General features: G+C 45.8%; 7 non-coding genes across 7 annotated transcripts; all 7 read left to right on the top strand.

Moving 5' to 3' along the window:
* Window positions 1-3735: 3735 nt before the first annotated feature.
* LOC142734951 (U2 spliceosomal RNA) lies at window positions 3736-3920 on the top strand. Its single transcript, XR_012880475.1, has one exon. It is a non-coding gene; the product is annotated as a U2 spliceosomal RNA (small nuclear RNA).
* A 1242-nt stretch (window positions 3921-5162) lies between these two features.
* Window positions 5163-5353, top strand: LOC142734932 (U2 spliceosomal RNA). The gene has a single exon (XR_012880458.1). It is a non-coding gene; the product is annotated as a U2 spliceosomal RNA (small nuclear RNA).
* Window positions 5354-6583: 1230 nt separating this feature from the next.
* LOC142734931 (U2 spliceosomal RNA) lies at window positions 6584-6774 on the top strand. Its single transcript, XR_012880457.1, has one exon. It is a non-coding gene; the product is annotated as a U2 spliceosomal RNA (small nuclear RNA).
* Window positions 6775-8004: 1230 nt separating this feature from the next.
* Window positions 8005-8195, top strand: LOC142734941 (U2 spliceosomal RNA). Its single transcript, XR_012880466.1, has one exon. It is a non-coding gene; the product is annotated as a U2 spliceosomal RNA (small nuclear RNA).
* Window positions 8196-9437: 1242 nt separating this feature from the next.
* LOC142734947 (U2 spliceosomal RNA) lies at window positions 9438-9628 on the top strand. Its single transcript, XR_012880472.1, has one exon. It is a non-coding gene; the product is annotated as a U2 spliceosomal RNA (small nuclear RNA).
* Window positions 9629-10862: 1234 nt separating this feature from the next.
* LOC142734930 (U2 spliceosomal RNA) lies at window positions 10863-11053 on the top strand. The gene has a single exon (XR_012880456.1). It is a non-coding gene; the product is annotated as a U2 spliceosomal RNA (small nuclear RNA).
* A 1242-nt stretch (window positions 11054-12295) lies between these two features.
* On the top strand, window positions 12296-12486 carry LOC142734929 (U2 spliceosomal RNA). The gene has a single exon (XR_012880455.1). It is a non-coding gene; the product is annotated as a U2 spliceosomal RNA (small nuclear RNA).
* The last annotated feature ends 995 nt before the right edge of the window (window positions 12487-13481 follow it).

The following is a 13481-nucleotide window of genomic DNA, read 5'->3' as shown; positions in this document are numbered from 1 at the left end:
TTTATATCGGAGTCGGATTCCTCGGAGGTGGACACTGACGCCTAACAATAACTATGCCTTGTATTCCTCTGAAAGTTGCCTCGCTAAATGTGAGGTCCCTAAAGAGCCCTGTTCGCAGGGCTGCTTTATTCTCTTTTCTACAGACTATGGACTTTGATTTTTGCCTACTGCAGGAGTGTGGAATCCCTAACAGCATGGACTATATGGACTTGAAAAAAGACTGGAAGCTGGGCCCTTCGGTGTGGTCGGGTGCTAATGACTGTCGTTCTTCAGGTGTGGGATTGCTCTGCCGTGGCCATTCTATTTCGATACAAACCGTCACTGAGATTATGCCTGGCAGAGCTATTTTAACCCACCTGCACATTAATGGACTTTTAATACGTATTTTAAATGTCTATGCCCCTCCTGATAAACAGGAGCGGGCAGAGCTTTTTAATATTTTACCACTGTTTTGTGTTGGGTCTACCCCCCTGCTGGTAGGAGGTGATTTTAACTGCACAAGAGAAGGAGAAGGCCGGCAGGGTGGGGATGCAAATAGAAAAGACCGCACTACCTACCTGCTCAAAAATTTTATTGAAGATTTTAAATTGCGCGATTGCTGGAGGGAACTCTTGCCAGGAGACGCAGGTGCCACATGGTCTAATGGAAGAGTGAGCTCCAGAATCGATTTTATTTTTGCCTCCCATGATTTTATCTCTCAAAAATGTATGATTTTAACAAATATATTTTCAGACCATAAGCTCCTTTGTGTGTCCCTGGAGCTGGAGGGAGAGCAAAAAGTGAGTAAGGGCCTCTGGAGGTTAAACACCACGCTCCTAGAGGACCCTGAAAACAAAAGTGAGTTTGTGCGGACCTACCAGTGCTGGCAATCACAGGAAAAGCCCCACGAGACCATGCTGCACTGGTGGGAGGGCATTAAACCCAGAATTAAATTATTTTTTATCCGAGCAGGTAGGAAGAAAGCTAGAGAAAAGAAACAGTGGTTTTATGTTCTTAATAAGCGTTTGCATGTGCTTTTTAAACTAAAGGATGTTGGGTTTGAGGTGGATTCGGATATTTTAAATTTAAAAGCTGAAATAAAAAAATGTTTAGATGATAAAGGCAAACAAATCATTTTTAACTCCCATGTAAAACACCTTGAAGAAGATGAGAAGTGCTCCCGATTCTTTTTTAAAAAGGTAAATGGTAGGCGAGATGCTATTTTGAACCTAGAAGGGGAGACTTCTATGGGAGGAATGTTGAATGCAGCTTTTAACTTTTACCAACTCCTTTTTAGTAAAAAAGCTATTGATAAATCCTTTTTAAATCATGCTCTTAACTCCCTTGATTTTAAGTTAGATATTTTAGACCAGGAGGTTTTATCCCGAGATCTTAATTTAGAGGAACTTTTATCTGTTTTTAAAAGTTTTTCAGCGGGAAAGGCCCCTGGGGAGGATGGGTTGCCTATTGAATTTTATCTAACTTTTTGGGATGTTTTAAAAGAGGATATGATTTTACTGTACAAAGAGGTTTTTATCACTGAAGAGCTGCCCCCTTCCTGGAGAAGGGGGATCGTGTCTTTAATTTTTAAAAAAGGTGAAAAGGACCAACTGAAAAATTGGCGTCCCATTACACTTTTAAATGTAGACTACAAGATTTTAGCCAAATTGATAGCGGTCCGTTTTAAACCTTTTATCAGTAAGCTAATCCACCCAAACCAGGTCTGTGGGGTACCTGGTAGATCTATCACTGAGTCCCTTAATATTTTAAGAGATGTTATTTGGTATTTTAAAGATCGAGGCCAAAATCTTGCTATTTTATCACTAGACTTTGAAAAGGCCTTTGATAGAGTGTCCCATGAGTTCCTTTTTATGGTTCTTAAAAAGATGGCGGTGCCTGATTTTATGATAAGTCGTGTTATGCTTTTATATCGGTCCTGTTTTAGTGAAATTTCTGTAAATGGATTTTTAACTAAAGGTGTTCCTCTTTTATCTGGAGTCAAGCAAGGGTGCCCATTGTCTCCCCTACTATTTATATGCGCAATGGAGCCCCTGTTAGCTATGCTCAGAAGTGACAAAGTAGTCAGAGGCGCCCCGATACCTGGTGGGAGGGGTAACCAAATAAAGGTATTGGGCTACATGGATGACGTAACAATTTTATGCCCTGATTCAACATCCATGAGGAGGGCGCTGAGGAACACCACCTTTTTCTGCGAGGCTTCTGGTTTTAAACTAAACATTGATAAATGTGATTGTTTTAATATAGGAGGCTGGGATTCCTCCCTGACCCCAGGAGTCAGAATGCAGAAGGATCAGATTAAAATTTTAGGCATTGTTTTTAATCAGGCGAACAATGGGACCTCTAACTGGGACTCAGTGATAGCAAAAATAGAGAAGAAGGTTTTAATGTGGAATCTTAGGAGCCTCACGATGGAGGGGAAAATTTTAATTATAAAAATGGTTTTAATCCCAATAATGCTTTATGTTGCCATGGTTTTCCCTCCGTCCATTTTATATATTAAAAAGCTAACACGCATTTGTTTTATGTTTCTGTGGGGCTCCAAGATGGAAAAATTAAAACGTGATTCTATGTATAAATGTAGGGACAATGGCGGGAGAGATGTTCCTAACCTTTTTACATTTTTTTATATCAAATATTTCTGCTTCTGTTTTAAAATGTTTAAATCCGATGGCATTTTTAGCTGCTTTTTAAAATATGCAGCGGGCATGGTTTTTAAGCGTTGGTCTCGTATCTCCCTAAATTCTCCTGTGCTTCTGTGTCCCCCAAAACACTATGTGGTGCTGGAGAAGACTGTCAGGCTCCTGAGCCTCCATGAGTTGGAGCCTGATATATTGGGGGACCAGAGGAAGGTGTCAGTGGCGTGTAGACACAGAGAAGAAATGGTGGCAGTTTCCAATCTCTCACAGGCAAGGTCCAAGCAAGTGTGGCGGAATGTTTTTGGGAAATACCTTGCAAATGTGCATAAGGACCTTGCCTGGGCGATCGTGCACCAGTGCCTCCCTACACGTGAGTTCCAACACAGGCGAGGACTGGTGGCGAGAGCCAAGTGCCCGAGAGATATGTGCAGAAATGATGAGACGGTAATGCACTTATTCTGGAACTGCCACTATGCACAGGAGATTTGGAGGAAGGCTGGCCTTTTATTAAAATGGATTTGCGGTCTTAACGATTTTAAATACGAGTACGTTTTTTATGGCCTTTTTACCTGCCCATCATTCAGACAGCAGATGATCTGCTGGATGATTATTAATTGTTTTAAAAATGCCATCTGGAAGGTTAGGAACATTCTTCTTTTTAAACGTGATTTTATTGATATTAAAGATTGTGTTAAAATCGCGTTGAGTGAATTATATGTATATTATCTAAGAGACAAAAAACATCTCGGAGCAAAAGAGGCGGCATCCATGTGGTGTCTGTCTCTATGGAACACAATTATTATGTAAATTATCCATGTATTTATAATTGTGATTTTATTGCTTGTTTTATGATGTTTTATCCTGCCATTGTCATACTTTTAAAGAAACCTTCTTCTCGTTGAAAATATATTGCCTTTATCGTTTTAATGAAATGTATTAAAAATAAACATTTTTAGTACCGAATTTTATGCTATAAAAAGGTTTTTTAATGAAATGTATTAAAAACGTTTTATTATTAATCTTATTGGACAATTGAATGTATAAACAAATTTATTATTACGGAATTTTATTTTGTAAAAATTGCATTCTATGTATGTGAATATTTGTCAATAAAATTTTGTTGAAACCTTATCTGTTCTTATCAGTTTAATATCTGATACGTCCCCTATCTGGGGACCATATATTAAATGGATTTTTAGAACAGGGAGATGGAAATAGAGCTTGCTCTGTCCACTCCACGCATTGACCTGGTATTGCAGTATTTCCAGGACCGGTGCACCCTTTCCTTATGTGTTGACTAAAATCAGATTCCAAAAGTGTTTTTTGTGTTTGCCATTGTTTCTGTCTTTCTGAAGGGATCTCCCCTTTTAATCCCATTATTTCAACACCTGTTGGACAATGCATGAGTGATAATGAGCTAATTGATTAAATGCAATTAATGAATACATTGCCACCTCTTGTTTTGTGTCGTCTGTGTGTCTGTGTTTCCGGCATTTCACATTGGAACAGCTCATTCACCTTCCTTGTCTTCTCTCCGCCCTCCGTTTTAGGTAAGTTAAAGAGCTGCACCTGAGCCAGCCACTGATTGATGCAGCACCACAGTCAAATAGTGGAGTGGAGTAGGGGAACAGCAAACAGCCATTAAAGCCGCCCGCCCGCCCGCCCGCCCGCCACAATGGACCTACCTGTGTACACTAGATGGATGTGATGGAATGTACTGTCGTCCCTACATTTCAAGAAGGAGTAAGAATTGCAGTTGCAACAAAGCCTTGCTGGCCTACAAAGAGAGCAGCAATTTGGATTTGTTACTATGTTACCTAGAAGAATAACAAACTGTGCAAGGATGGAGGTTGTAGGAGCAAGGAGAAGTTGTCTGTAAAGTTGGTGGATGCTTATTTTCCATTTTGCAGTCCCTTGTCTCCCTCTTGTGGCCTCCTGGAGGCAACTAGCTGTGCAAAAAAAGACAGCCTGGCGGCCGGCTGTTGCAGTGTTGCCCTCTCAGGCAACACTGAGTGACTGACTGAGCCGCACCGTCTTATATAAAGTTCAGACGGAACTTTGCACGTGTCATAGTGGAGCCCTGACGAGCCAGAGCCAGCTTTCTGACATCATAATGGGGCCTCAGAGATAAAAGCCTGGGCCCAGGCAGTGTTGGTCAGTGCTGCTCAGCAGGCAGCACTGGACTGGACTGGATTACAGCTGATACAAGGTGTGAAGGAACAAGGGGTGGCTGTGGGCATGCACTTGCTGCCGCTGCCAGTGTTTATCTGCATGGCAGCAGGGCATTTGGGCGTTGCCAGGAAGCCGTTTTTATGTAGATTCCTCCTCTTTCAGCACTGCATTGTGGTGCAAGCAAAAGAAGCAAATCCTGTCTGGCTTCCTCTCCGGCCTTTATTCACCTCCCGTGTAGCTGTGAGTGTGTGAGCCTGCAGGGCCCCATGGAATTGCCTAGAAGTAGGCTGAATCGCTGCAAGGGCTGAACAGCAGTATCGGGCAGGCTCGGGCAACGCGCGGCCCGTTCGGGTTATCGCTTCTCGGCCTTTTGGCTAAGATCAAGTGTAGTATCTGTTCTTATCAGTTTAATATCTGATACGTCCCCTATCTGGGGACCATATATTAAATGGATTTTTAGAACAGGGAGATGGAAATAGAGCTTGCTCTGTCCACTCCACGCATTGACCTGGTATTGCAGTATTTCCAGGACCGGTGCACCCTTTCCTTATGTGTTGACTAAAATCAGATTCCAAAAGTGTTTTTTGTGTTTGCCATTGTTTCTGTCTTTCTGAAGGGATCTCCCCTTTTAATCCCATTATTTCAACACCTGTTGGACAATGCATGAGTGATAATGAGCTAATTGATTAAATGCAATTAATGAATACATTGCCACCTCTTGTTTTGTGTCGTCTGTGTGTCTGTGTTTCCGGCATTTCACATTGGAACAGCTCATTCACCTTCCTTGTCTTCTCTCCGCCCTCCCTTTTAGGTAAGTTAAAGAGCTGCACCTGAGCCAGCCACTGATTGATGCAGCACCACAGTCAAATAGTGGAGTGGAGTAGGGGAACAGCAAACAGCCATTAAAGCCGCCCGCCCGCCACAATGGACCTACCTGTGTACACTAGATGGATGTGATGGAATGTACTGTCGTCCCTACATTTCAAGAAGGAGTAAGAATTGCAGTTGCAACAAAGCCTTGCTTGACTACAAAGAGAGCAGCAATTTGGATTTGTTACTATGTTACCTAGAAGAATAACAAACTGTGCAAGGATGGAGGTTGTAGGAGCAAGGAGAAGTTGTCTGTAAAGTTGGTGGATGCTTATTTTCCATTTTGCAGTCCCTTGTCTCCCTCTTGTGGCCTCCTGGAGGCAACTAGCTGTGCAAAAAAAGACAGCCTGGCGGCCGGCTGTTGCAGTGTTGCCCTCTCAGGCAACACTGAGTGACTGACTGAGCCGCACCGTCTTATATAAAGTTCAGACGGAACTTTGCACGTGTCATAGTGGAGCCCTGAGGAGCCAGAGCCAGCTTTCTGACATCATAATGGGGCCTCAGAGATAAAAGCCTGGGCCCAGGCAGTGTTGGTCAGTGCTGCTCAGCAGGCAGCACTGGACTGGACTGGATTACAGCTGATACAAGGTGTGAAGGAACAAGGGGTGGCTGTGGGCATGCACTTGCTGCCGCTGCCAGTGTTTATCTGCATGGCAGCAGGGCATTTGGGCGTTGCCAGGAAGGCGTTTTTATGTAGATTCCTCCTCTTTCAGCACTGCATTGTGGTGCAAGCAAAAGAAGCAAATCCTGTCTGGCTTCCTCTCCGGCCTTTATTCACCTCCCGTGTAGCTGTGAGTGTGTGAGCCTGCAGGGCCCCATGGAATTGCCTAGAAGTAGGCTGAATCGCTGCAAGGGCTGAACAGCAGTATCGGGCAGGCTCGGGCAACGCGCGGCCCGTTCGGGTTATCGCTTCTCGGCCTTTTGGCTAAGATCAAGTGTAGTATCTGTTCTTATCAGTTTAATATCTGATACGTCCCCTATCTGGGGACCATATATTAAATGGATTTTTAGAACAGGGAGATGGAAATAGAGCTTGCTCTGTCCACTCCACGCATTGACCTGGTATTGCAGTATTTCCAGGACCGGTGCACCCTTTCCTTATGTGTTGACTAAAATCAGATTCCAAAAGTGTTTTTTGTGTTTGCCATTGTTTCTGTCTTTCTGAAGGGATCTCCCCTTTTAATCCCATTATTTCAACACCTGTTGGACAATGCATGAGTGATAATGAGCTAATTGATTAAATGCAATTAATGAATACATTGCCACCTCTTGTTTTGTGTCGTCTGTGTGTCTGTGTTTCCGGCATTTCACATTGGAACAGCTCATTCACCTTCCTTGTCTTCTCTCCGCCCTCCCTTTTAGGTAAGTTAAAGAGCTGCACCTGAGCCAGCCACTGATTGATGCAGCACCACAGTCAAATAGTGGAGTGGAGTAGGGGAACAGCAAACAGCCATTAAAGCCGCCCGCCCGCCACAATGGACCTACCTGTGTACACTAGATGGATGTGATGGAATGTACTGTCGTCCCTACATTTCAAGAAGGAGTAAGAATTGCAGTTGCAACAAAGCCTTGCTTGCCTACAAAGAGAGCAGCAATTTGGATTTGTTACTATGTTACCTAGAAGAATAACAAACTGTGCAAGGATGGAGGTTGTAGGAGCAAGGAGAAGTTGTCTGTAAAGTTGGTGGATGCTTATTTTCCATTTTGCAGTCCCTTGTCTCCCTCTTGTGGCCTCCTGGAGGCAACTAGCTGTGCAAAAAAAGACAGCCTGGCGGCCGGCTGTTGCAGTGTTGCCCTCTCAGGCAACACTGAGTGACTGACTGAGCCGCACCGTCTTATATAAAGTTCAGACGGAACTTTGCACGTGTCATAGTGGAGCCCTGAGGAGCCAGAGCCAGCTTTCTGACATCATAATGGGGCCTCAGAGATAAAAGCCTGGGCCCAGGCAGTGTTGGTCAGTGCTGCTCAGCAGGCAGCACTGGACTGGACTGGATTACAGCTGATACAAGGTGTGAAGGAACAAGGGGTGGCTGTGGGCATGCACTGGCTGCCGCTGCCAGTGTTTATCTGCATGGCAGCAGGGCATTTGGGCATTGCCAGGAAGGCGTTTTTATGTAGATTCCTCCTCTTTCAGCACTGCATTGTGGTGCAAGCAAAAGAAGCAAATCCTGTCTGGCTTCCTCTCCGGCCTTTATTCACCTCCCGTGTAGCTGTGAGTGTGTGAGCCTGCAGGGCATCATGGAATTGCCTAGAAGTAGGCTGAATAACTGCAAGGGCTGAACAGCAGTATCGGGCAGGCTCGGGCAACGCGCGGCCCGTTCGGGTTATCGCTTCTCGGCCTTTTGGCTAAGATCAAGTGTAGTATCTGTTCTTATCAGTTTAATATCTGATACGTCCCCTATCTGGGGACCATATATTAAATGGATTTTTAGAACAGGGAGATGGAAATAGAGCTTGCTCTGTCCACTCCACGCATTGACCTGGTATTGCAGTATTTCCAGGACTGGTGCACCCTTTCCTTTTTTGTTGACTAAAATCAGATTCCAAAAGTGTTTTTTGTGTTTGCCATTGTTTCTGTCTTTCTGAAGGGATCTCCCCTTTTAATCCCATTATTTCAACACCTGTTGGACAATGCATGAGTGATAATGAGCTAATTGATTAAATGCAATTATTGAATACATTGCCACCTCTTGTTTTGTGTCGTCTGTGTGTCTGTGTTTCCGGCATTTCACATTGGAACAGCTCATTCACCTTCCTTGTCTACTGTCCGCCCTCCCTTTTAGGTAAGTTAAAGAGCTGCACCTGAGCCAGCCACTGATTGATGCAGCACCACAGTCAAATAGTGGAGTGGAGTAGGGGAACAGCAAACAGCCATTAAAGCCGCCCGCCCGCCCGCCCGCCCGCCACAATGTACCTACCTGTGTACACTAGATGGATGTGATGGAATGTACTGTCGTCCCTACATTTCAAGAAGGAGTAAGAATTGCAGTTGCAACAAAGCCTTGCTTGCCTACAAAGAGAGCAGCAATTTGGATTTGTTACTATGTTACCTAGAAGAATAACAAACTGTGCAAGGATGGAGGTTGTAGGAGCAAGGAGAAGTTGTCTGTAAAGTTGGTGGATGCTTATTTTCCATTTTGCAGTCCCTTGTCTCCCTCTTGTGGCCTCCTGGAGGCAACTAGCTGTGCAAAAAAAGACAGCCTGGCGGCCGGCTGTTGCAGTGTTGCCCTCTCAGGCAACACTGAGTGACTGACTGAGCCGCACCGTCTTATATAAAGTTCAGACGGAACTTTGCACGTGTCATAGTGGAGCCCTGAGGAGCCAGAGCCAGATTTCTGACATCATAATGGGGCCTCAGAGATAAAAGCCTGGGCCCAGGCAGTGTTGGTCAGTGCTGCTCAGCAGGCAGCACTGGACTGGACTGGATTACAGCTGATACAAGGTGTGAAGGAACAAGGGGTGGCTGTGGGCATGCACTTGCTGCCGCTGCCAGTGTTTATCTGCATGGCAGCAGGGCATTTGGGCGTTGCCAGGAAGGCGTTTTTATGTAGATTCCTCCTCTTTCAGCACTGCATTGTGGTGCAAGCAAAAGAAGCAAATCCTGTCTGGCTTCCTCTCCGGCCTTTATTCACCTCCCGTGTAGCTGTGAGTGTGTGAGCCTGCAGGGCCCCATGGAATTGCCTAGAAGTAGGCTGAATCGCTGCAAGGGCTGAACAGCAGTATCGGGCAGGCTCGAGCAACGCGCGGCCCGTTCGGGTTATCGCTTCTCGGCCTTTTGGCTAAGATCAAGTGTAGTATCTGTTCTTATCAGTTTAATATCTGATACGTCCCCTATCCGGGGACCATATATTAAATGGATTTTTAGAACAGGGAGATGGAAATAGAGCTAGCTCTGTCCACTCCACGCATTGACCTGGTATTGCAGTATTTCCAGGACCGGTGCACCCTTTCCTTATGTGTTGACTAAAATCAGATTCCAAAAGTGTTTTTTGTGTTTGCCATTGTTTCTGTCTTTCTGAAGGGATCTCCCCTTTTAATCCCATTATTTCAACACCTGTTGGACAATGCATGAGTGATAATGAGCTAATTGATTAAATGCAATTAATGAATACATTGCCACCTCTTGTTTTGTGTCGTCTGTGTGTCTGTGTTTCCGGCATTTCACATTGGAACAGCTCATTCACCTTCCTTGTCTTCTCTCCGCCCTCCCTTTTAGGTAAGTTAAAGAGCTGCACCTGAGCCAGCCACTGATTGATGCAGCACCACAGTCAAATAGTGGAGTGGAGTAGGGGAACAGCAAACAGCCATTGAAGCCGCCCGCCCGCCCGCCACAATGGACCTACCTGTGTACACTAGATGGATGTGATGGAATGTACTGTCGTCCCTACATTTCAAGAAGGAGTAAGAATTGCAGTTGCAACAAAGCCTTGCTTGCCTACAAAGAGAGCAGCAATTTGGATTTGTTACTATGTTACCTAGAAGAATAACAAACTGTGCAAGGATGGAGGTTGTAGGAGCAAGGAGAAGTTGTCTGTAAAGTTGGTGGATGCTTATTTTCCATTTTGCAGTCCCTTGTCTCCCTCTTGTGGCCTCCTGGAGGCAACTAGCTGTGCAAAAAAAGACAGCCTGGCGGCCGGCTGTTGCAGTGTTGCCCTCTCAGGCAACACTGAGTGACTGACTGAGCCGCACCGTCTTATATAAAGTTCAGACGGAACTTTGCACGTGTCATAGTGGAGCCCTGAGGAGCCAGAGCCAGCTTTCTGACATCATAATGGGGCCTCAGAGATAAAAGCCTGGGCCCAGGCAGTGTTGGTCAGTGCTGCTCAGCAGGCAGCACTGGACTGGACTGGATTACAGCTGATACAAGGTGTGAAGGAACAAGGGGTGGCTGTGGGCATGCACTGGCTGCCGCTGCCAGTGTTTATCTGCATGGCAGCAGGGCATTTGGGCATTGCCAGGAAGGCGTTTTTATGTAGATTCCTCCTCTTTCAGCACAGCATTGTGGTGCAAGCAAAAGAAGCAAATCCTGTCTGGCTTCCTCTCCGGCCTTTATTCACCTCCCGTGTAGCTGTGAGTGTGTGAGCCTGCAGGGCCCCATGGAATTGCCTAGAAGTAGGCTGAATCGCTGCAAGGGCTGAACAGCAGTATCGGGCAGGCTCGGGCAACGCGCGGCCCGTTCGGGTTATCGCTTCTCGGCCTTTTGGCTAAGATCAAGTGTAGTATCTGTTCTTATCAGTTTAATATCTGATACGTCCCCTATCTGGGGACCATATATTAAATGGATTTTTAGAACAGGGAGATGGAAATAGAGCTTGCTCTGTCCACTCCACGCATTGACCTGGTATTGCAGTATTTCCAGGACCGGTGCACCCTTTCCTTATGTGTTGACTAAAATCAGATTCCAAAAGTGTTTTTTGTGTTTGCCATTGTTTCTGTCTTTCTGAAGGGATCTCCCCTTTTAATCCCATTATTTCAACACCTGTTGGACAATGCATGAGTGATAATGAGCTAATTGATTAAATGCAATTAATGAATACATTGCCACCTCTTGTTTTGTGTCGTCTGTGTGTCTGTGTTTCCGGCATTTCACATTGGAACAGCTCATTCACCTTCCTTGTCTTCTCTCCGCCCTCCCTTTTAGGTAAGTTAAAGAGCTGCACCTGAGCCAGCCACTGATTGATGCAGCACCACAGTCAAATAGTGGAGTGGAGTAGGGGAACAGCAAACAGCCATTAAAGCCGCCCGCCCGCCCGCCCGCCCGCCACAATGGACCTACCTGTGTACACTAGATGGATGTGATGGAATGTACTGTCGTCCCTACATTTCAAGAAGGAGTAAGAATTGCAGTTGCGACAAAGCCTTGCTTGCCTACAAAGAGAGCAGCAATTTGGATTTGTTACTATGTTACCTAGAAGAATAACAAACTGTGCAAGGATGGAGGTTGTAGGAGCAAGGAGAAGTTGTCTGTAAAGTTGGTGGATGCTTATTTTCCATTTTGCAGTCCCTTGTCTCCCTCTTGTGGCCTCCTGGAGGCAACTAGCTGTGCAAAAAAAGACAGCCTGGCGGCCGGCTGTTGCAGTGTTGCCCTCTCAGGCAACACTGAGTGACTGACTGAGCCGCACCGTCTTATATAAAGTTCAAACGGAACTTTGCACGTGTCATAGTGGAGCCCTGAGGAGCCAGAGCCAGCTTTCTGACATCATAATGGGGCCTCAGAGATAAAAGCCTGGGCCCAGGCAGTGTTGGTCAGTGCTGCTCAGCAGGCAGCACTGGACTGGACTGGATTACAGCTGATACAAGGTGTGAAGGAACAAGGGGTGGCTGTGGGCATGCACTTGCTGCCGCTGCCAGTGTTTATCTGCATGGCAGCAGGGCATTTGGGCGTTGCCAGGAAGGCGTTTTTATGTAGATTCCTCCTCTTTCAGCACTGCATTGTGGTGCAAGCAAAAGAAGCAAATCCTGTCTGGCTTCCTCTCCGGCCTTTATTCACCTCCCGTGTAGCTGTGAGTGTGTGAGCCTGCAGGGCCCCATGGAATTGCCTAGAAGTAGGCTGAATCGCTGCAAGGGCTGAACAGCAGTATCGGGCAGGCTCGGGCAACGCGCGGCCCGTTCGGGTTATCGCTTCTCGGCCTTTTGGCTAAGATCAAGTGTAGTATCTGTTCTTATCAGTTTAATATCTGATACGTCCCCTATCTGGGGACCATATATTAAATGGATTTTTAGAACAGGGAGATGGAAATAGAGCTTGCTCTGTCCACTCCACGCATTGACCTGGTATTGCAGTATTTCCAGGACCGGTGCACCCTTTCCTTATGTGTTGACTAAAATCAGATTCCAAAAGTGTTTTTTGTGTTTGCCATTGTTTCTGTCTTTCTGAAGGGATCTCCCCTTTTAATCCCATTATTTCAACACCTGTTGGACAATGCATGAGTGATAATGAGCTAATTGATTAAATGCAATTAATGAATACATTGCCACCTCTTGTTTTGTGTCGTCTGTGTGTCTGTGTTTCCGGCATTTCACATTGCAACAGCTCATTCACCTTCCTTGTCTTCTCTCCGCCCTCCCTTTTAGGTAAGTTAAAGAGCTGCACCTGAGCCAGCCACTGATTGATGCAGCACCACAGTCAAATAGTGGAGTGGAGTAGGGGAACAGCAAACAGCCATTAAAGCCGCCCGCCCGCCACAATGGACCTACCTGTGTACACTAGATGGATGTGATGGAATGTACTGTCGTCCCTACATTTCAAGAAGGAGTAAGAATTGCAGTTGCAACAAAGCCTTGCTTGCCTACAAAGAGAGCAGCAATTTGGATTTGTTACTATGTTACCTAGAAGAATAACAAACTGTGCAAGGATGGAGGTTGTAGGAGCAAGGAGAAGTTGTCTGTAAAGTTGGTGGATGCTTATTTTCCATTTTGCAGTCCCTTGTCTCCCTCTTGTGGCCTCCTGGAGGCAACTAGCTGTGCAAAAAAAGACAGCCTGGCGGCCGGCTGTTGCAGTGTTGCCTCTCAGGCAACACTGAGTGACTGACTGAGCCGCACCGTCTTATATAAAGTTCAGACGGAACTTTGCACGTGTCATAGTGGAGCCCTGAGGAGCCAGAGCCAGCTTTCTGACATCATAATGGGGCCTCAGAGATAAAAGGCTGGGCCCAGGCAGTGTTGGTCAGTGCTGCTCAGCAGGCAGCACTGGACTGGACTGGATTACAGCTGATACAAGGTGTGAAGGAACAAGGGGTGGCTGTGGGCATGCACTTGCTGCCGCTGCCAGTGTTTATCTGCATGGCAGCAGGGCATTTGGGC

This window comes from Rhinoderma darwinii, unplaced genomic scaffold (assembly GCF_050947455.1).
Source record: "Rhinoderma darwinii isolate aRhiDar2 unplaced genomic scaffold, aRhiDar2.hap1 Scaffold_994, whole genome shotgun sequence".
Taxonomy (NCBI): domain Eukaryota; kingdom Metazoa; phylum Chordata; class Amphibia; order Anura; family Rhinodermatidae; genus Rhinoderma; species Rhinoderma darwinii.
The sequence above is the reverse complement of the archived record's forward strand: the minus strand, read 5'-3'. Positions and strand labels throughout refer to the sequence as shown.